This window comes from Loxodonta africana, chromosome 21 (assembly GCF_030014295.1).
Source record: "Loxodonta africana isolate mLoxAfr1 chromosome 21, mLoxAfr1.hap2, whole genome shotgun sequence".
In the NCBI taxonomy this organism is placed as follows: Eukaryota; Metazoa; Chordata; class Mammalia; order Proboscidea; family Elephantidae; genus Loxodonta; species Loxodonta africana.
In genome coordinates this window covers 64,227,248-64,248,955 of record NC_087362.1, presented here as the reverse complement: position 1 = coordinate 64,248,955, position 21,708 = coordinate 64,227,248, and the positions used below count along the sequence as shown (strand labels likewise).

Below are 21,708 nucleotides of genomic sequence, written 5' to 3'. Positions count from 1 at the left end.
AGTGCTACTTTGCTTATGTCCGTCATCCTGTTTAATCATCACAGCAACTCTGTGAGGTAACCAAAAACCAAACCCATTGCTGCCCAGTCAACTCTGACTCAGCAACCCTATAGAACAGAATAGAACTGCTCCATAAAGTTTCCAAGGCCGAAATCTTTGTGGAAGCAGACTGCCACTTCTTTCTCCCATGGAGCAGCTGGTGCTGACTTTTTGGTTAGCACCCAAGTAGCTTAATCACTGTGCCACCAGGGCTCTTCTGTGAGGTAGGTCTTATTATTTAAGCCTCCTTTGACAGATGGTGACACTGAGGCACAGAGAGATTGACTAATTTATCAAAGTCATCTGGCTTCCACCCTCTTTAAAAACCAAAAAACCAAACCCGTTGCCATCAAGTCAATTATGACTCATAGCAACCTTATAGGACAGAGGAGAACCGCCTCATGGAGCTTCCAAGGAGCACCTGGTGGATTTGAACTGCTGACCTTTTGGTTAGCAGCTGTAGCACTTAACCACTACACCACCAGGGTTTCCCCCACCCTCTTTATCACTCCAGGGCCCTGGTAGCGCAGTGGTTAAGAGTTCAGGCTGCTAACCAAAAGGTCAGCAGTTCGAATCCACCAGCCTCTCCTTGGAAACCCAATGGGGCATTTCTACTCTGTCCTGTAAGGTCACTATGAGTCAGTATCGATTCAATGGCAACAGGACAGGAATCTTAGCTAAGGAGCCTTGGTGGCACAATGGTTAAGCACTCTGCTACTAACAGAAAGTTTAGTGGTCCGAACCCACCAGCCACTCTGTGGGAGAAAAGACCTGGCTACCTGCTCCCGTAAAGATTTAAATAAAAAACCATTGCCGTCGAGTCGATTCCTCCTCACAGTGACCCTATAGGACAGAGTAGAACCACCCCATAGGTTTTCTAAGGCTGTAAATATTTACAGAAACAGACTGCTACATCTTTCTCCTCTGGAGCCGCTGGTGGGTTTGAACCACTGAACTTTTGGTTAGCAGCCGAGCGAGTGCTTAACCACTGTGGCCACCAGTAATCTGCCTGTAAAGATTACGGGTCAAGAAATCCTATGGGGCAGTTCTACTCTGTCACACTGGGTCGCTGTGAGTCAGAATCAACTCCATAGCAACAGGCAAAGGGTTAATCTTAGCTATTTTAAAGACCAAGGAGCCCTGGTGGCGCAGTAGTTAAAACTTTCAACTGCTAACTGAAAGGTCAGCAGTTCGAAACCACCAGCGGCTCCGAGGGAGAAAGATGTGGCAGTCTGCTTCTATAGAGATTTACAGCTCTGTGGGGTTGCTCTGGAAACCCTGGAGGCTTAGTGGTTAAGCACTATGGCTGCTAACCAAGAGGTCAGCAGTTCAAATCCGCCAGGCGCTCCTTGGAAACTCTATGGGGCAGTTGTACTCCATCCTATAGGGTCGCTATGAGTTGGAATCAACTCTACGGCAGTGGATTTGGTTTGGGTTTTGGGGTTGTTCTGAGTCAGAATAGACTCGACGACAGTGGGTTTGGTGTGGTTATTTTAAAGACCAGACCAGACCATCTTCATGTTACTTGAAGTAGGCCCTTCTCATCAATAAATACACACAGAGGTGAGTAGGGAGGAACAGAGTTTATTGCAAGCGAGCAGGCAAGGTGCAAGGAGGTTGAAAACCTCAATTCAAGCTCCCCAAGTGAAGGGAGGCAGAACCTTTTATACGTTCCTTCCCAAGGAAGAACTAAATAGGTTATCGTGGCACGCAGGCATGGTAAGACAAATTGCATTTTTTTCCCCTGAGTATATACAGAAAATGGCAGAGATTTTAATATTCAATTAGATCTTAATGAGTCTTAGGTTACTTTAGGATACTTGGTGTCGCAGTGGTTAAGAGCTAGGGCTGCAACCAGAAGGCTGGCAGTTCGAATCCACCAGCTGCTCCTCAGAAACCCTATGGGGCAGTTCCACTCTGTACTTACTATAGGGTCACTATGAGTCAGAATCACCTTGATGGCAATGGGTTTTGGAAACTGATTTTGACTGGTTTTGGCTGGCTTAAGGCAAAAACTGAGTTACACGCAGTGCTCAGGGTCTTGATGATAGTGGACAGGAGGAAGAGGTCTTGTTTGATAGTAGCTTTTTTTGCTTTCATTTGCACACCATCATAAAACCCATTGCCGAAGAGTCAATTCCAGCTCATAACAACCCTATAGGACAGAGTAGAACTGCCCCATAAGGTTTCCAAGTTGCAGCTGGTGGATTCGAACTGCTGACCTTTTGGTTAGCAGCTGAACTCTTAACCTCTGTGCCACTGGGCCTCTGCACACCATCACAGGTGTTATCAATTCGGTAGACCTGTAATTGCTCTCTTAATCTGGGCTACGCAGGTAAAGGTTTGTCAAAGCCGTAAAGAATCTCTGGTCTGAAAGTCTTACACGCTCCAGAATTGGGGTCAGGAATGCCTGTGTTCTATATGCAACCTCTATATTAACTTCTGACACTCACCTAGTGTTCCTTTCCCTATCTGTAATGGGATGGGGGGCAGTGGTGGTTCAGTGGTAGAATTCTTGCCTTTTTATGGGGAGACCTGGTTCAACTCCTACCAACGCACCTCAAGCATAGCCACCATGCATCTGTTCAGTGGTGGCTGTGTGTTGCTACGATGCTGAACAGGATTCAACAGAGCTTCCAGACTAACTAGGAAGAAAGGCCTGGCGAACTGCTTCTGAACATCAGTCAATGAAAACCCTACAGACGACAAAGGTCTGATCCCCAACCAATTTTGTTCCACTGTGCATGGTGTCCCCATAAGCCAGGGGCCAACACCACGACAGCCACCAACAATATAACATTCTAGTAAACCCCAAACCAAATCCATTGCCGCTGAGTCGATTCCAACTCAGTGACCCTAAATGACAGAGTAGAACAGCCCCATAGGGTTTCCAAGGAGCGCCTGGTGGATTCGTACTGCTGACCTTTTGGTTAGCAGCCGTAGCTTTTAACTGCTGTGCCACATCTCTAAGAAGAGCCTAATAATCCTGAAGCAGCTGGAAGGAAGATCCAACAGATCTCTTCAGAGAAGCACAAAGCAGTCAAAAATCTGACCTCACCTCTGGCCCACCTATGGAGGGCAGGTACCTTCCAGCCAGAGACGCTGCCCAAGTCTATTCATTTACACCTCACAATCACACAGTCCTAAGAGGAAGTGTCATCAATCCCACTGTAGAATTGAAAAAGTTGAGCTTCAGTGTGGTTAGGTCAGCAGCCCAAGGTATTCAATGGCCAGCAATAATGTGGTAAAACTTCCTTATAAACAGGGCTTCTAAACAAACCCATCCAAACTCCTGCTGAGAATTTGCATTTCTAAACAAGTCTCCAGGCAATGCTAATATTGCCAGTTAGGGGGTAGGGACCAGTTCTGAGAACCACAAGTAGAGCAGTAAACGAAAAACCAAACCCCTTGCTGTCAAATCCATTTTGACTCCCAGCAACCCTATAGGACAGAGCAGAACTGCTCCAGAAGGTTTCCAAGGAGCAGTAGGTGAATTCTAACTGCCGACCTTTTAGTTAGCAGCCAAGCTCTTAACCAGTGCACCACCAGGGCTCCAGGTGAGCAGTAGTTCTCAAAATTTATTAGACATAAGAATCACCTCAGGGTCTTGTTAAAATATAGATTGTGACTCAGTACATCTGAGGTGGAAATGCAGGAAGTTTCTATAAGGGTAGTCAAAGCAGGTATTTTTACTACTATTTAGGGGTAAGAAAACTGACAAATTAATAGCAAGTGAGGAGGTTTAGAACTCAGGCCTCCTGACTCCTAGCACAGGTTTTTTTCCTTTGTTACTCCCTGACCAACATCACTATCATCACCTGGGGACTTGTTAGAAATGCAAATTATCAGAACGAACCAATTGGAAGCCCTGCTTATAAATCAATCACCTTTCTTTGAATGAAATTCTTGCTACCTGGGCCTGGCAGAGTGACTATTAGAAGATTTTATGATTCTGTCGTGTACCTCTCCCATATAAAAACCCCAAAGTACAGACAAGTTGGAGGTGTCAGGGCGGAGAAGGGAGATTACATTTGCCTTCTAGTTAAGACTCCTTCATTGAGACAAATCCTTATTAAGATGTTGGGAACCTGGGCCAACCATCATGGCAGTCCCAGAGAAGAGCAGCAGGAACGGCCAGGAGCCAGGTGAGAGCCCCTCAGATTGGGCTTGGGTCAGTTTAGAGGCATGGTTGGCAGGAAGAGGTAGAGGGAGAGATTGCCAAAGTCCTGTCCCCAGGAGGCCAGGAATGGGGTAAGTAAGCCTGGTGAGAAGAAGCCTTGTCCTGCTCCATGACCGCCAACCCCGCCTAACACACCCACAGCTGGCTACATAACTTGTGGTACCCAGTGAAAAAAAAAATGTGGGGTCCTTGTTCAAAAATCATTAAGAATTTCAAGAGAGTGACAGCAGAATATTAAAACAAGCACTGGTCCCATGAAGCTGGCTTATCAGCACCTAACATCCTCCTTGATTCTTCAGATGGATTTGCCTCTGATGAGAACTGTTGTTTGCCAGATCCACACTGTCCTGGGGACAGAATGAGGCCAGGAGAAGAAAGGAGAAAGGAAATATGGACAACTCAAAGATGGATGGCCCTGAGTAGTCCACATTCAAAATATTTTCAGTTTTAAACGACTTCTTTAGATATTAAACCAAAACCAAACCCATTGCTGTCCAGGTCGATTCTGACTCAAAGTGACCCTACAGGACAGAGTGGAACTGCCTCATTGGATTTCCAAGGAGCAGGTGGTGGAGTCAAACTGCCAACCTTTTGGTCAGCAGCTGAGCTCTTAACCGCTGTGCCATTAGGGCTCTTCCTTAGATATTACTACCTACAAAAAACGTTGTCATTGTTGTGTGCCACTGAGTTGATTCTGACAGTAGAACTGCCCCATAGGGATTTCCAGGCCGAAATCTTTACCGGAGCAGATCGCCAGTTGTGGTCTACCTCAACAGAATATTAGCTGGTGGAGAAGGGAAGGACCTCATGGCCAAATGAATACATTTGTCAGGGTTAGAAGCACCAGTTTCAGTACGAGAAGAACCTGCACTTGAAAATCAACTGTACAGTGTTCATGCTATGTGACCTTCAGCAATTGCTTAAGCTCTCTGACTTTCGGTTTCATCACCTGTAAGATGCATCAAATAATAACTGCTTCCTGGGACTTTTAAGAAGAGTCAACGAGACAATATGTGTGTCATACCATTATTATGCCCCATAACATCTGGTGCGGTGTGCAGGTACAACCATGGCCAGAAAGTACCCAATCTTACTCCTGCCAATCACAGACACACTGTGACCCCAAAAGATGTTCTGGTCGAGTTGCCACTCAGTCCACAGGGCCAGCCTCATGGGACCAAGTGTCCTGCCTGGGATGGGCACCCTTTCCCTTTAGTCTCCTGGCATGCTTGCTTCCTTCTCTGTTCCTCCTTTTGCCAGGGTCCTGGTACCATCCAGCACTGGTGTGTCTTCAATACATACTAGGTGCTCAGTAAACAGTAGTAAAGTGCTCCAGGCCATGTGCTCTGGAGTCAAGCAATCCAGTTTGAAGTTCTGGCCACATCATTTGCTAACTCTTCCAACTATGGCAGGTTACCCTCCTTAAACACTCTGAGTCTGTTTCTTCATCAATAAAATGGGGGAAAGTAAGAGTAACACCTATTTCATAAGTTATTATAAGAATTAAGCTAAGCAGACACTCTAAAATTATCACTGTTGTTAGATGTCATTGAGTCGATTTTGACTTGTAGCGACCCCGTGTCACAGAGTAGAACTACCACACAGGGTTTTCTAAGTAATAATCTTTATGGGAGCAGATCACCAGGTTTTTTCTCCCACAGAGCCACTGGGTGGGTTCAAGTGCTTCACCGTTGTGCCTCCAGGTCTCCTGTAGAATTCTTAGTGACTAATAAATGTTTTTTTTTTTTTAATAAATGTTAAATATTAGTATTATGATTAACATTATTTCTACCTGTGAAGCACTGTGCTGCTCTCAAGGAGATCACAACCAATGAGGAGGACAGGCTTGTTGAAAACGGCAGTTTCCAAAGCCCTGTGATTAGTGGAATAAGAAAAAGCCTAGGAGAATTCGGAGAGAGTCAGTAGGAAGCCTTTAACCTCATCAGGTGATACCAGACGTCAGAATCCCAGAGGTTGTAATCGAGGACTTTGCCCGGGCATGCATTGGGGTGCAGCACGAGGAGAAGGTGAGAGGAAAGCTATTGCAAGGATTGGGGCAAGAGTGATCTAGAAGTGACTCAGAGACACATTAAAGTGGCAGAATAGAAAGTGTCCCTGCCAGCTGGTGCTCGCCATGGCCTGTCAGCATTTCTCTGATCACCTTCACCAGGGTGTCCCCTTCACCAGGGCGCCAGCCTGCAGTGAAGAGGCTGGGGCTGGCCCCTGTCAATGACACCCCCACCCCTTGCCCTTCCAGGCACTGCTCCTGGGCAACACCTCCTCCTCCTCTGCCCTTGCTGTTCTCTTTGACCAAATTACACCAGGGCAGAGAGGCCAAAGATTAAAAGGCACACACACACTCCGTGTGCTAGGACAACCACGAAACAGGGAGGAGGGCATTTGGCCAGGTCTCCCTTTCACAAAGAGCCTTAAATCTCAACTGGTGACTCTATCCCCAAATATAATCACAGAAATAAACTGCCAGGATTCAAAGAACACTTTCCCCATATAACTTTATAAAACTTGTATCCATTACCAGACCACTCTGTCTTCAAAACACCAAAACCAAACCAGGTGCCACATGGAGTTGATTCCAACTCACAGCGACCCCACGTGTGTCAGAATAGAACTGCACTCCCCGTGGGGTTTTCAATGGCTGATTTTTCAGAAGATGGCCAGGCTCAAAACTCCAAACCTGCAGTTAGCAACTGAATGCGTTAACTCCACCACACAGACACGGCCAGGCCTTCGGTGCCCAGTAAGTTGATACTTTACTTATCCTGGGAAGAGCCCAGTTACACTGTACTGCATTTATATGTGTGTTAAAAGGTGTTAACGTGTTACATTAAATGTGAGCTCCACAAGAGCAGAGGTTTTTCTGTGTGTTGTTCTTGGCTGTATCCCTTATTTGTAGAAAAGTGCCTGGCACATAGTAGGTGCTCAGCTAACATTTGTAGAATGAAGAAATTAATGAACCATAAACACTTTAAATAGTCCACTATTTTGTTAATGGAAACCCTGGTGCCGGTGGTTAAGAGTTTGGCTGCTAACCAAGGGTCGGCAGTTCGAATCTACCAGGTGCTTCCTGGAAACCCTATGGGGCAGTTCTAGTCTGTCCTATAGGGTCACTATGAGTCGAAATCGGCTTAACAGCAACGGGTATTTTAGTAACAGGTTATTTGGGCAAAGTCTAATGTACCTATTAGAAGCCTCAGGAAAAGGAAGTGGCTGAGGGTCTCCATGGCTCTGAAAAAACCTGGCAAATGAGACTAGTCTGGACATTGTGGTTCACTCAAATGTCACCTGATCTTAATTATCAGCTAATAGGTTCTCAGCCTTGAGTAGTTCTAACCCGGCCCTGGAGAGACAACTGGTGGTGGTTGTCACAGTGACCAGAGGTGGCTACTGACATTTAGTGCCTGGGAGTCAGGGATGCTTAATGTCCTGCAGTACCAGGACAAACCAGAAACCTGTTGCCATCTAGTCAATTCCAATTCATGGGGACCCCATGTGTTTCAGGACAGACGTGCACTCCAAAAGGTTTTCAAATTGCTGTGACTTTTCCTATATAGGTAGCCAGGCCTTTCTTCCGAGGTACCTCTGGGTGGGTTTGAACCACCAACCTTTTGGATAGTAGTCAAGTGCATGACCTTTTGGGCAACGAGGTGGCAGCCCCACTCCCCCAAAAATGCCATTGTAACCTTGCTGAGAAACGCTACCTGGGTTTCCAACTTTTGAGGGACCTGACTGTGTCTTCCCGGCCCCACACAGTGACTGACACGGACTGGATGTTGAATAAAGTTCAATCAAAGAGAACGGAACGCGTACAAGGTAGGGGGATGGGGGCGGCAAGAAGAAGGGGTTGCTGATAGGGAAGGCTTTCCAGAGCTTGAGAGAAATCTTTTGATGCTCCCAGCATATTAAAAGACAGACAATGCCAAATTGGGTGTATTGAAAGTGTTTAATGAAAGATCCCTAAACCCAGGAGGAAAATCCTAGGATGGATCACAGCCAGGGGCAGCCCCCTTCATGCCAAGGGGAAGTTGATGAAGTTGGGGTCCCCCTGCCCTCTGGCAGGTGAAGGTGGTCCCACGCAGTCCGGATCTGCGCTCGGGGCTCCTAGCGTGGTGGAACACCGCCCACGTGGGAAGCCCTAGACTGCATTTCCGCCCAGACTGCACTCCCACCTCCCAGCGCTGGTCCCGCCGGCCACTCCCGCGCCCACTAGGTGGCGCCTGCGCTCTAATGCGCTCCTGGCAGGGGCAGGCGAAAGCGCCGCGGAGCCCAGCGACTGCTCCAGCCCAGGTCCCAGGACTCCGGGCACCGGAGGGCAGCGCCGGCGGTCAAGGTAGGATTCCTGCGCCCCGGGCGTTTTCTACGAACCTCTGTGGTTAGGGTGGGTAGCGTGGCGGCTGCCAAGCCCCGCTGGCGGTTTGCAGAGTTAACCAGTAAAGTCGGAGCAGCCACACGTGTTGTGGTCTAGGGGTCCCGGAGACCCGCAGTCTCCAAGCCGGGCCTGGGGGGTGGGGGTCGAGCAGAACAGCCGGGACGCGCACATACAAACGTCCCCAGTATTGGGTGCATCTGGAAGGCATGCCCGGATACCCAAACAGCAAGTCCGGAAAGGAGAGAGGCGTTACTGTTGCTCAGAACGACTTCAGTGGGGGAGCTGGTAAGATCCAAGGCACCACTTCTCAAACTTGGCAGCACATTCGAATCACTTGAGGAGCATTAAAAAATGCCGATGCCCCGGCCCCACCCTCGGAAACTCCGATGTCATTGGTCTGGGTTGGGGCCTGGGCATCCAGATATTTAAAAGCTCCCCAGGCCAGCGTGCAGCCAAGACTCTGAGGAACCTTGAGCTAAAGGGCTGGAGAAGAGCTGAGTAGTTTGTTACAGCCCAGGATGCGGCTTCCTCTCTCTCTCTCTTTTTTTTTTTTTTTAAATGTGCCTTTCTGGCAGGAAATACCTCTTCCTTTGAGCTATCAAACCCAAGATCACAAACCAAATCCCCCGAGTCGCGCTGGTTCTGAAAGGGTTGAACGGGAAAGTGGGCAGGGAACGGAGAGACAGATATGGAATCTGAGAGAAGATTCCGCCTGAGGGTTCTTCCTCCCTGAAGTCAGAGAAGCTCGGGGAACTGTCAGGAGCCACCGTCATCATCTCCGTGAATGTAGCCGAGCAGGCAGAGTAAGATCCCCATAACTAATAAAAATGACCCCTTATACAAGAGCAAAGTGGTACCAGCCTGGGCGTGGGGGCCCCAAAGCCACCCCTTCCTTACGTGTGACTCTCGACAACCCACCTAAGCAGCCTGCACCTCAGGTTCCTCATCTGTGAAACTGGTATGATGGTATAAGACTCCTGGGATGGTTGTGGGAATTAGTAACACTGAAAGTTAATGTTTGTTAAGGGCTTGCTCGTGCCAGACCCAGTGTGAAACGCTTTCTGTGTGTTGCCACATTGGCTCCTTACCATGGGGTAGTACAATGATTACCCTGCTTGATGGATGAGGAAGCCGAGGTTCAGAAAGGCTGAAGAATTTGCTCAGGGTTATATAATCAATGGAGTCCCTGAGTGGCATAAACGGTTAAGTGCTCGACTACGAGCTGTAAGGTTGGTGGTTTGCACTGACCCAGAGGCGCCTTGGGAGACAGGCCTGGTAATCTGCTTCAGAAAGGTCGCAACCCTGAAAACCCTATGGAACGAGCTACTCTGCCCACGTGGGGTAGCTATGAGTCGGAATCGACTCCGAGACGGCAACTAACAACAACATACAATTAATGAAGGGCAGATTCAGGATTTGAACCCAGGCAGTCTGATTCTGGTCAGGGTTCAAAATCACCAGCTACTGCATTGTAGAAAGATGTGGCAGCCTGCTTCTGTAAAGATTACAGCCCTGGAAACCCTATGGGGCAGTTCTGCTCTGTCCTAGAGGGTCACTGTAAGTCAGAATTGACTCCAGTGCCCACGTGGCTGTCTCCGTTGTTGGCTGAGAGACTGTAGAGAAAGCACATACCACAGTGGCAGGTACGTGACGCAGGCTCCATGAAAACTAGCCATCATTGCTGTGAACAGTGTGCTTTCGTGGAATTGAATCATTCAAAAAGTACTTATTATTGTGAGCCTACTATGTGCCAGGCAGTTTGTGTATGTGTGTATGCTTAAGCGTTTTCCTTTTGAAAGATGATTCCTTTTTTATTGTTGAAAATATGCACAGCAGAGCATGCAGCAATTCTATCATTTCTGCATGTACAATTCAGTGACTTTGATTACTTTCTTCAAGTTGTGTGGTCGTTCTCACCCTCTTTTACCAAATTGTTCTTCCCCCATTAGCATAAACTCACTGCCCTCAAACTGCCTGTCTACACTTACGAGTTATTTTTGCCCATTTAATTCCATATAGACAGTTCTTTAAAAGAGTGCAATACTCAAGGCAAACATTCTTTACTAATTAAGCTATTGTTTCGTTAAAAGAAGACTTCAGGGGATATTTCTGGTGTACGGTTTAAAGATTATATCAGGGCAGTAGTTTCAGGGGTTCATCCAGTATCAATGACTCCAGAAAGTTTGGATTCCATGAGAATTTAAAATTCTGCTCTGCATTTCCTCCCTTTTTAATCAGGATTTTTCTATAGAATCTTTGAACAAAATGTTCAGTAATGGTAGCCAGGCACCATCCAGTTCTTCTGGTCTCATTATGTGCCAGGCAATTTTCCAGATGCTCTAGATAAAATGGTGAGTAAAATAGAAGTAGACCAGTGTTCAAGGAGCTCACTATCTAATGAATGAGAAAAACCAGAGAAAAGATTCACATCACCCCATGTGCAATCAAGCACAGAAAGGGCCTGCCTTGGCTTGAAAGTGGGAAGGCTGAGAAGCAGCACTGCAGGGGGTAAGATGAGAAAAAATGTTTTAGATAGAAAGAGTAGCATGTGGAAAGGCCTGGAGGCAGCCAAGAGCTTGGCAAAGTCAGGGAACTCAAAGAGACCAGTGGTCAAAGGGAGCAGTTGTTCTTAGTTGCCATTGAGTTGATTCTGACTCGTGGCAACCCCATGTGTGCAGAGTAGAATTGCTCTGTAGGGTTTTCAAGGCTGTGAAGTTTTGGAAGCAGATCGCCAGGCCTGCCTTCTGAGGCACCTCTAGGGGAGTTGGAACCACCAACCCTTTGGCTAATAGCTGTGCACTTAACCGTTTGTGCCACATACCCAGGGACTCCAAAGAGAGCAGAGGTGCGGTAATACGCTAGAGAGAGGCTGGGGCCCGGTGGTATTGCGTTTTGTGGACAGCTCTCATTTCATCCGATTAGTGCAAGGATCCTGAAAGGCTGGGCAGAATCGATTTTCCCTTTTGATAGATAAAAGAATTGATGCCCCAAGAAGGTAATGACTTGCCCTAAATTACACTGCTGGTAAACTGCAAAGCCCAGCCTCATCTTAATCCAAAGTTGAGCAGGCATTTGGGAGTTTAGTCAGAGACCTCAAGATGTGGTCCTGGGACTCTAGGTGTGGTTTGACTGGGGAAGGATCACTATCTAATTGTTGGTATCAAGCGTGGATGAAATTACCTGGGAGAGTGGGCATGGTGTGGAGAACAAAAGATTCCATGGTCCTTGTGTGTGTGTGTTAAAAATATATATCACAAAACATTGCCAATTCAACAAGTTTTGCTTACGTAATTCAGTGACATTGGTTACTGTCTTCAGGTTGTGCTGACAGTACACTGTCCTTTTCTAAATTATCCTACCACCTCATGATCCTTTTAAAAATGAAAATATCCTGGCATGGAGACATTAGTGCCTCGACGAGTGAGTCCTAGGAACCCACACAGGGCAAAAGGAACAGTGAAAGCGGTCACAAGACGTAGAAAAAGGACCTCTAAAGGTTTAGCACAAACTGCCCCTACATACTAGGTGCAGTGCTGGGCTCCCCATACGCAGAGTAACAGGCCTCAATCTGCCTCTTGTCCCAAAGGGATAATAATGGTCTTGGACTTAAGACTCATAGCAACCCTACAGGACAGAACAGAGCTGCCCCATAGGGTTTCCAAGGCTGTAAATCTTTACAGAAGCAGACAGCCACATCTTTCTCCTGCGGAACGGCTGGTGTATTCGAAATGCCAACCTTTTGGTTAGCAGCTGAGCACTTTAACCACTGTGCCACCAAGGCTCCTGACAGTAACTATTTTGGTCTTTGTAGATCAAAGGGTTCCTGTCACAACCGCTCAACTCTGCCTTTGTAGTACAAAAACAGCCATAGATAACACGTAAATGAATATGTGCAGCTTTGTTTCAATAAAACTTTATTAATGGACCCTGAGATTTGAATATATATATATGTATTGTGTCAGCACTCTCCTCCTTACTGCCCTGAGTTCCCCATTTCCATTTGTCCAGTTTTCCTGCCTCTTCCTGCCTTTTAATCTTTGCTTTTGCCCTGATGTTGCCCTTTTGGTCTTATATAGATAATTGTTCTAAGATGTATTTTCTTCATGAGTATTGTTCATTTTATAGGCCTGTGTATTATATGGCTGAAAGGCGATCCCTGGGAGTGGCTTCATTTCCAGGCTGGAGAAGTGTCTGAGGGCCATAGTCTCAGAGGTTCCTCCAGTCTCTCTCAGACCAGTTAAACCTGGTCTTGTTTTATGAATTTGAATTTTATTCTATATTTTTTTCTCACTCTAATTGGGATCTTGTATTGTGATCCCAGTCAAAGCAGTCAGTGGTGGTAGCTGGGCACCATCTAGTTCTTCTGGTCTCAAGTTAGTGAAGGCTGTGGTTCCTGTAGTCCAGTAGTCCTTTGGGCTAATTGCTTCCTTGAGTCTTTGGTTTTCTTCACTCTCCTTTGCTCTGGATGGAAAGAGACAAATAATTGTATCTTAGATGGCTGCGTGCAAGCTTTTAAGACCCCATTCACTTACTCACCCAGGTAGAATGTAGAACATTGTCTTTATGAACTGCATTATGCCATTTGACCTAGATGTCCCAGAGATCAGCTATTTCTTGAGTGGCCCGATAAAATGGAGCTTACTGTCTCACTGGTGAAACATAGTTTGGGCTTCCCCAAAAGCACATCATGAGACAAAGATTTGGGTGCCAGGAGTGTGTTTTGGAGGTGATTCCAGGCAGCCCAGTGAGAAAGTGAAGTGAGCCAGGGAAAGGAGGAAAGCCAATAAGGAATGTGTTAATAATGACTTACTGCTGGGGGCGGCTGAGGCTTAGTCCTGGTTGGGACCCTTGGAGAGACTTCGGATCCTATCTCAGAAGTGTCCCACCCAGGGGCAGGAAACTGGGGGATTTATCCTCAACTCATGCCTCTCATCGTTTTGAGGGTGGCTCCCATGCCCTTCAGGCCCTGGCACTTCTGTCTGGTCCCCTCACTGTGGGCTGTGCGTACTCTGTGGGCAGAAAATGACTTCAGGCAGAAAAGAAGCAAGCAGCAGCCAGTACATCTGGAAGCTATCTTCAGGTTACCTCGGGTGGGCTGAGGAGTGTGGGTGGGGCCCCAACAGCATCTGCTTTTGTTTTCTGAAGTGCTACTCATACCATTGGGAGCTTGCAAGATGATTTGGTGAGGCAGAGAGACATAGTGCTAAAGAACGTGAAGTCTCATGAGAGGAAAGCTACTCCCTTTTTTTAACTGTCTCTTTGATCCTGCCCTGCCTACCCCTCTGGCACCCAGCATGCTGCTTTCTGTCCCCAGATGAGGCCCCCAGCCACACCAGCCTTTCAGTTCCCTGAACTTACTAGGCTCTTTTCCTTCTGACTATGGGCGACAGAAGTCTCAGTGAAGCACTAGAATGTTTTTGTTATATTTCCTTGCCTCCCTTTTTGTTGAAAAGAGGGCAGGCCTCAAATTCAGGGCATTCATCTGGAGTCACTAGGTAGTACAGCTGGTCAAGTGCTTGACTAATCACCAAAATGTTGGCGATTCGAACCCACCCAGACACACCTTGGAAGAAGGGCTCGGTGATCTGCTTCTGCAAGGTCACAGCCTTGAAAACCCATAGAACACATTTCTACTTGGAGACACATGGGGTCGCCATGAGTTGAATCAACTCAATGGCAATTGGTTATCAGGCAGTAGTTGCTAGGTAAATTTTGAGAACATTGTTTTGTTTTATTTTTATTTTTACAGTTTCTAGTGTTACTGGTTTTGCACAGGAGTAATATAAAGTTTCCTTTAAAATAAATGTATATAAACAATGTGTCTATTTAAGAGAAATATTAAATAATAGTATAGACAGTTTGAACCTAGAATAAAAAGAATAATAACCACCACTTATTGAGCACTTACTGTGTGCTAGGTGCTAGTCAAGCACTTTACATGTATAACTCAATCCTCACCCAACCATAGGGGTTAAATACTATTTGGTGTAGATACTACTGTTAGGAGGAGCCCTGTTGGCACAACGGTTAAGCACTTGGCTACTAACTGAAAGGTTGGCGGTTTGAACCCACCCAGCGGCTGTGCAGGAGATAGACCTGGTGATCTGCTCCCATAAAGATTACAGCCTAGAAAATCCTGTCACTTGGAGTTTCTATGAGTCAAAATTGACCCAATGGCATACAACAACAACTATTATTAACCCCATTTTACAGCTAAGGAAACAGGCTTAGGGAAGTTAAGTAACTGCCCAAAGTTGTATAAACTACTACTTAACAGAGCTGAAATATGAACCCAGATAGGTGGTCCTGCTCCAGAGTTTATGCCTCTTAATCACAATATTATACTGCTTCTCACAAATTTAACCAAAGAAAATGCAAAGGAGAAATTTGGATGCTGAAGTTAGAGGAAAGCTGTTTTAAAAGGTTCCTTTTTTATCAAGCCGAAATCTGTCACCCTGTATCTTCCACCACTTGGTTGTTGTTTCCTTTGGAGCCCCAGAGAACAAATCTGTCCCTTTTTCATCACTGCAGCCCTTGAGATATTTGAAGACAGGGAGCTGGTTGGCCCTCCCAAATCTTCTATGCTCTAGATTAAACATTGCCAGTTCCTTCTGCTTATTTTTTGTTGTGTGCTCTTGACATCTTCTCCGAAGCACAGGACCTCGCTCTTATTCATTTTTCATTCAGTAGAACTTATAAAGTTATTTTTGTTGCTGTCACACTTTTTTTGCAGGCCTCCCACAGCTTGCTCCGGGCTCAGGGTAGATGATGTGGCAAAGGGCTGCTCGAGAGTGATGCCATGAGACCAGAGCTGGATGGTGCCTGGCTAACGTTATTGAACATTTTGGTCAAAGATTCTGTAGAAGAATCCTGATCAAAAAGGGGGAAAATGCAGAACAGAATTTCAAATTTTCATGGGCTCTAGACTTTCTGGAGCCATTGAGGCTGGATGAGTTCCTGAAACTATTGCCTAGAGATAATCTTTAAACCTTAAACCAAAAATATCCCCTGAAGTCTTCTTTTAACCTAACAGTAGTTTACCTTAATTAGTAAAGAATGTCTGCCTTGAGCACTGTGCTCTCTTAAAGAACTATCTATATGGGATCAAATGGACAACAGCAACTCAAAAGAGTAGATAGGAAGCTTGGGGGCAGTGAGTTTCTGTTAATGGGGGAGGAACAATTTGGAAAAGGAAGGTGAGAATGGTTGTAAACCTCAAAGAATGTAATCAAAGTCACTGAATTGTACATGAAGAAGTTGTTGAATTGTATGTTTTGCTGTGTATATTTTCAACAGCAATAAAAAAAAAAAAAGAAGAAAGACAAGCTGGTCCGTCAGGAAGAACTGCTCAGAGTCATAAAAGCAAGGACTGAATCCACTGTCGTCGAGTGGGTTCTGACTCATAACGACCCTACAGATCAGAGTAGAGCTGCCCCGTAGGGTTTCCAAGCCTGCAGCCTTTACAGCAGCAGACTGCTGCGTCTTTCTCCGGCAGAGTGGCTGGTGATTTTGAACTGCTGACTTTCAGTTAGCGGCTGAGGACTCCTCATCACAAGGACTAGAGCCTGGGCATCCTCCTCTGTGAGCCAGAGATGGAGCTTCTGTAGCGTACTTGGAGCTAAGCAGGCTGTGAGGGACGGGCTAACCCAATTCATAGGAGACTGGTGAGGAAGCCAGACCACAGATGTATTAAATCACAGTGGGACAAGGAACTAAGAAGCAGCCGGAATCCTTTATGTCATCTCTCTTGTCAGCACATTCTTTCCCCTGAAGGAAAGTCCACATGGAAAGCCAGATTCTAACTGGAAGGTTGGTATTCCTGGAATCAAAGCAAGGTGAGCAAGATGAATGATTTTAATAGCCAGGAAAGCCTGAGGTATTTCTACCCTCTGAGGGATACAGGAGTCCAGAATGACAGCATCGCTGTTACAATCTCCCACTGCTGTGCTCAGGATAAGCATGAGTAATCAATTACCGTGGTCTTTCCTTCCTACTGTTCTCTGACCAACCTTAAGATCCTTGTCAAGAGGGTATTCCAAGAAGCTCTGGCCAGACTGCTGAGCCCCTCAAGGAGATTTTCAGAGCTCCCACCACTCTAAACAATGTGGGAAACAAGATAGACTCTCAAAGACTTACCCTTTGATGCTGGTTTTCCATGCTCCTCACATACCACCATGGGAGTCCCTAGGTGGTACAAACAGTTAATGTGCTTGGTTGCTAGTGGAAAAATTAGAGGTTTGTGTCTACATAGAGGCACCTCAGAAGAAAGGCCTGGCGACCTACATCTGAGAAATCAGCCATTGAAAACCCTGTGGAGCACAGTTCTACTCTGACATACACGGGGTCACCATGAGTCGGAATCAACTTGACCTCAACTGGTTATTTTCCCTCCAGCTTATGTTAATACAATTTGGCCTTTTTTATTTTCAATGTCAAGTCTTGATTTGATTTCCAGGCCTTGCTCTTCCTGCTTTGTCCAGAGACACATCCTGTCCTGTCTTTAAGGACTTTTGCAGACCAACAGTCACAGATATTATGTGTACATTCCACTGATACAGTCTCCCCACGTTCTTATTGTGTACGCGGTAACAACTTCTCGCAACCAAGATGCAGTTTGCTGGGCTGTTGGGTTTTGTCCCATTACAGAATCAGCAGCATCACAATTTACAGCTGTTGCTGCTGTTATTGCTTGTCTGTGGCTAGGGACTGGGGAACAAAGGGTGTTGGAGAGCCGTGAGGCAGGGCAGGAAGCCTAGAAGGCACTAAACCCCACAAAGCACTGAGTTTGCTGTTTATGAACATTGATGTGCTTAACTGAAGAGTTAGGAGTCTTATTATTTTGGAGCAAGCAGACCTTTTGCAGGCCTTAAAAGTTTTTACACTATGTACGTGGCCTCTCTTTGCACTCATATGGAGACCTTGATATATCTGAAGGAAAAATAAAATACACATTGAGAATCTCTGGCCCCTGGGGCCACAGAGGGAGGCATCCTTGAGCTCTTTAAGAAGAAAGGTAGCCCCTGCTCTCAGGGACAGCAAGTCTAACAGGAGAGAGCCAGTTCCCACCCCACCAGGAAGGCTGCCCGTCTAACAAGAGAGCCCAATCTCAAACCTCGGAGAGTCTGATGGAGGAGAGGCACACGATTTCCTTTGCAGGAACAACGCCCCCTCGCTGCAGAGATCCCTGTCTCCACTGCTGCCCCTCCTCAGTCAGTACGCAAACTTGGAATGGGGCCCTCTTCACTCACAGCTCATTGCACTGCGCAGATGCGTCTTAGAAGCCCAGGATTGCTGAGGGTGTGGCCCAGGAGCTTTTTTTTTTTCACAGACTTTTAGATTTATTGAAAAATGAAGCCGATAGTACAGAAAGTTCCCGTGTACACCCAGTTTCCCCTGGTGTTAACATCTTACCTTTACTAAGGTATATTTGTTAAAATTAACAAACCGATTTTGACATGTTATTAACTAACCACCACCAAGACCGGTTGCCATTGAGTCCTCATGTGGGTCAGAGTAGAACTGGGCTTCACAGGGTTTTCAATGGGTGATTTTTCAGAAGTAGATTGCCAGGCCTTTCTTCTGAGGTGCCTCTAGGTGAACTCGAACCTCCATCCTTTGCGTTAGCAGGCAAGCGCGTTAACTGCTTGCGCCACCCAGGGTTCCACATAGCTTGGAGCAGCTCTACTTATCATCAGAAACTGGGAACAACCCATATTTGATTTAAATTTTCTTAGTTTTTACCTAATGCCGTTTTTCTGTTCCAGGATCCCGTATCACAATGGCCTTGTCTCCTTTGGCTCCTCTTGGCTGTGACACTTTCTCAGACTTTATTTTTGAGAACTTTGACAGTTCTAAAGAGGACTGGTCAGATATTTTTTTGTGGGAGGCCTCTCTGCGGGTCTCTGTCTGATATTTTTCTCAGGATTAGATTGAGGTTTGTCTAATTTGGGGCGAGAAAGACCACACAGGTAAAGTGCCACCTTTGTCGCATTACCTCAAGGTTATGTCCTATCGACATAATTGATGACTGTTGATGTTGACCTTGATCACCTAGCTGAAGCAGGGCTTGTCAGATTTCTCCACTAAAAAGTATCTGTTTTTCTTCCTCTTTCCATACTCTACCTTATGGAAATAAATTGCTATGTGCAGTTCAGACTTCAGTGGGGAGTTATACTCCCCCTTCTTCAGGGTAGACTATCTTCATAAATTAATCGGAATTCTTCTGCATGGGGGATTTGTCTCTTCTATTCTTTTCTCTTTTTATTTACGTCAGAATGGACTCACGGATATTTGTTTTATACTTTGGGTTGTGACCCAGTACTACTTCATTTGTCTCGTCGCTCACGTTGTTCCAATCTGCCCATTGGAAGCAGAATTTGGGTTTTCAGCTCTGGAAGCATTTCTTTTACATAGTAAAGTAGGAGATCCGTATGGGCCTGGGTTCGTATTCCAGCTGCACCGCTTACTGGCTGTGTGTGCCCCTGAGCAAGTTGCTTAATTTTGAGCCTCAGTTTCTTAGCTGAAAATTGGAGCTAATTGCTATCTCACTCTTGTTGCTGAGTACCTTCAAGTTGATTTTTGACTCATAGTGAGCCTACATGACACAATAGAACTGCCCCATAGGGTTTTCTAAGCTGTAGTCTTTATGGACACAGATTGAGGTCTTTCTCCCCCAGAGCTGCTGGCTGGGTTTGAACTGACAACCTTTTGGTTAGCAGCTGAGTGCTTAACTGTTGCACCACCAGGACTCCTTACCTCCTTCTTAAAACCCAAAACCAAACCTGTTGCTGTTGAGTTGATTCTGACTCATAGCAACCCTGTAAGACAGAGTAGAACTTCCCCATAGGGTTTCCAAGGAGTGGCTGGTGGATTCGAACTGCCAACCTTTTGGTAAGCAGCCAAACTCTTAACCGCTATGCTACCAGGGTTTCCACGTCCTTCTTAGGGCTATTGAATAAGGTATGCATAGCAAGTCCTCTATAAATAGAAGCTGTCATTATTGTTAGTCTGGCATTCAAATTTATTCAGAATCTGGCTCCAGAAGGTTATAAATCAAGGTCAAGTGTGCCTTTCTGACACTTACCTTCCAAGATGATAGGCTTGTGTAGAGAGGTTCCTGCATTGTGTCACCTTCCTTCTGGTCACCTCTTCTCCCCTGCCGGTCCAGCATTCTCCACACTTCTGCCTCAGCCAAACCACACTTCAGCCAAACAAATGACCTGCCCACAGTGTCCTCTACCAACACACACAGTGACACATCCTCATTCCCTCAAGCCTGCCTTGAACACCACTTCCCCTGGACACCTCACAGGAGCCAAGCAAGGAGGCCCCTCTCCTCCACTGGACCACCAGAGTGCCAAGCCCATGTTAGCCTACCGTTCCTTCTCACTGTAGACCCTGTGCTAAAGTAGAGTGCTGCTCACACTGTCCTCCTTCTCTGTCCTCATCTCTGTGCATCTCTTATTCCGCCTGCACGCACTGGGTTCCCCGTACATGTCTGTGGTCTAGTTTGTACCTGTGGAAATTTTGACAAGACAAAGGAAGTAGGGGGAAGGCTGTATCCTGGGGGCTGACGAAACCTGTCTGGGCAGACTGCCAGGGAAGGACTTCTCAGAGGTCGAGAGGCTGTCCCTGGGTCACTTCCACTTTTTGAGGTTCCTGATGTGTTAAAAAATGAAGAAATGCAAAGCAGAGTACCGAAATAGTGGTTGACTTAAACTGTCTGATTCTGGCCATGTGGCTCAGAGGCAGTGTGTACAGACACTAGGGTTATCTAGTGTCAAAAGCTGAACGTTGTGCCCCTTCATGAATGTAACGTCCTCCTGCCCACCCGTTCCCACTGTGATGGGGGCATAGGCCCTGGGTGTTTCCTCTTCTTGGGGTATGATTAGGAAGAGCACAATATTCCCTCAGGTGGGCCCTACTGAGGGACCCAGAAAAGGACTGTAGTCATCAAAGGCCTAACCAAGGCATCTCCTCAGAACAGGATGCTGAGAGCCTTCAGATCCCCTAGAAAACCCAGAGCCCCAGGGTTGCGGAGACTTTCCACCTGAAGTAACAACAGTCATCAGATGCAGAGGAAAGAGAACAGCCAGCTTTCCCACCCTTACAGTCTTGCTAACTGGGGCTTTTGTTGGCTGTGTTTCTAGTCCACATCAGTTTCGTTCTGCAGAGCTGTACTGGGACACTAAAGGTGAGGGAGCACAGTCCCTGCTCTGGGCTTTCCTCCCAGCCCCCAGAAAGGCCTGTCTGCTCTTCTGTCAGTCAGCTGTCTTGGGGCTTTTTGCCCTTAGGATAGCTGCTGAAACTCTGGGTTTTTTTTTAAGGCACTGAATTTATTTGCTTCTTGTTTCTTTTGGCCTGTGGGCACACACATGCAACACAGACGCACCCCCCCCCCCCCATTTGGTACCATTCCAAAAGTCTGCAGAATTCATAGGCCTCTGTGTCTGGAGACACAGCCTCTGTCTCCCTTTCTCTCCCCCCGCCCCCCCGCCCCAAAGCCTGTTGTCTTATCCCTCGCCGGAAGCCCCCTCTGTCACAGGGCCAGGCTCCCAGCCACTTGTTCCACTCCAGCTGCTGCTTCTGCAGGTCCCAGCCAACTCCTATTTCCATAGCAACTGAAACTCATTTTTCCATCCCTGCATTTTCACTTTGGAAAAGAAACCCATAACAGTTTTTTAAAAGAAAAAAATATGTCTATCGAGCCACATCTGGCATTCTCCACTTGGGACTCTGCTGAACTCCTAGCACCCCAACTCCTCTGGTCCCCTAAAGATCCTCATCTATGTGCCCTGCCTGGCTTTCCTCCTCTTAATTCCCTGGGGTACCTGGCCCCAACACAGGTTTGAAGAGAAGCCTGTTTGGGTCCTTTCTCTTTAAATCAATGCAAGATGACTTTGTGCTTTGCCAGCACAGAAAAGAGGAGAAGGTTAGGGACTCTTGGATTGCATCAGGTGATGCTAACTGCGTCACCAAGGGTGTCTGTTTATTTCCTCTCCCCCTGGCTGGACAGATCAGAGGCTGTCTGCGTGTGTCATTACGTCACCTCTAAAGATGAGGATCTCACTCTTCAACTCTGGCGTGACTCCTACGGTTGTCT

General features: G+C 46.6%; 1 protein-coding gene across 1 annotated transcript in view; it reads left to right on the top strand.

Annotated features, from left to right (window-relative positions):
- Nucleotides 1–8,486: 8,486 nt before the first annotated feature.
- The window catches only part of CHD9 (chromodomain helicase DNA binding protein 9), a 230,035-nt gene continuing 216,813 nt past the window's right edge, over nt 8,487–21,708 (top strand). Inside the window, exon 1 of the mRNA XM_064274030.1 lies at nt 8,487–8,567. The gene's annotated coding sequence lies outside the window, so the exon portion shown is untranslated. The remainder of the gene's footprint in view (nt 8,568–21,708) is intronic.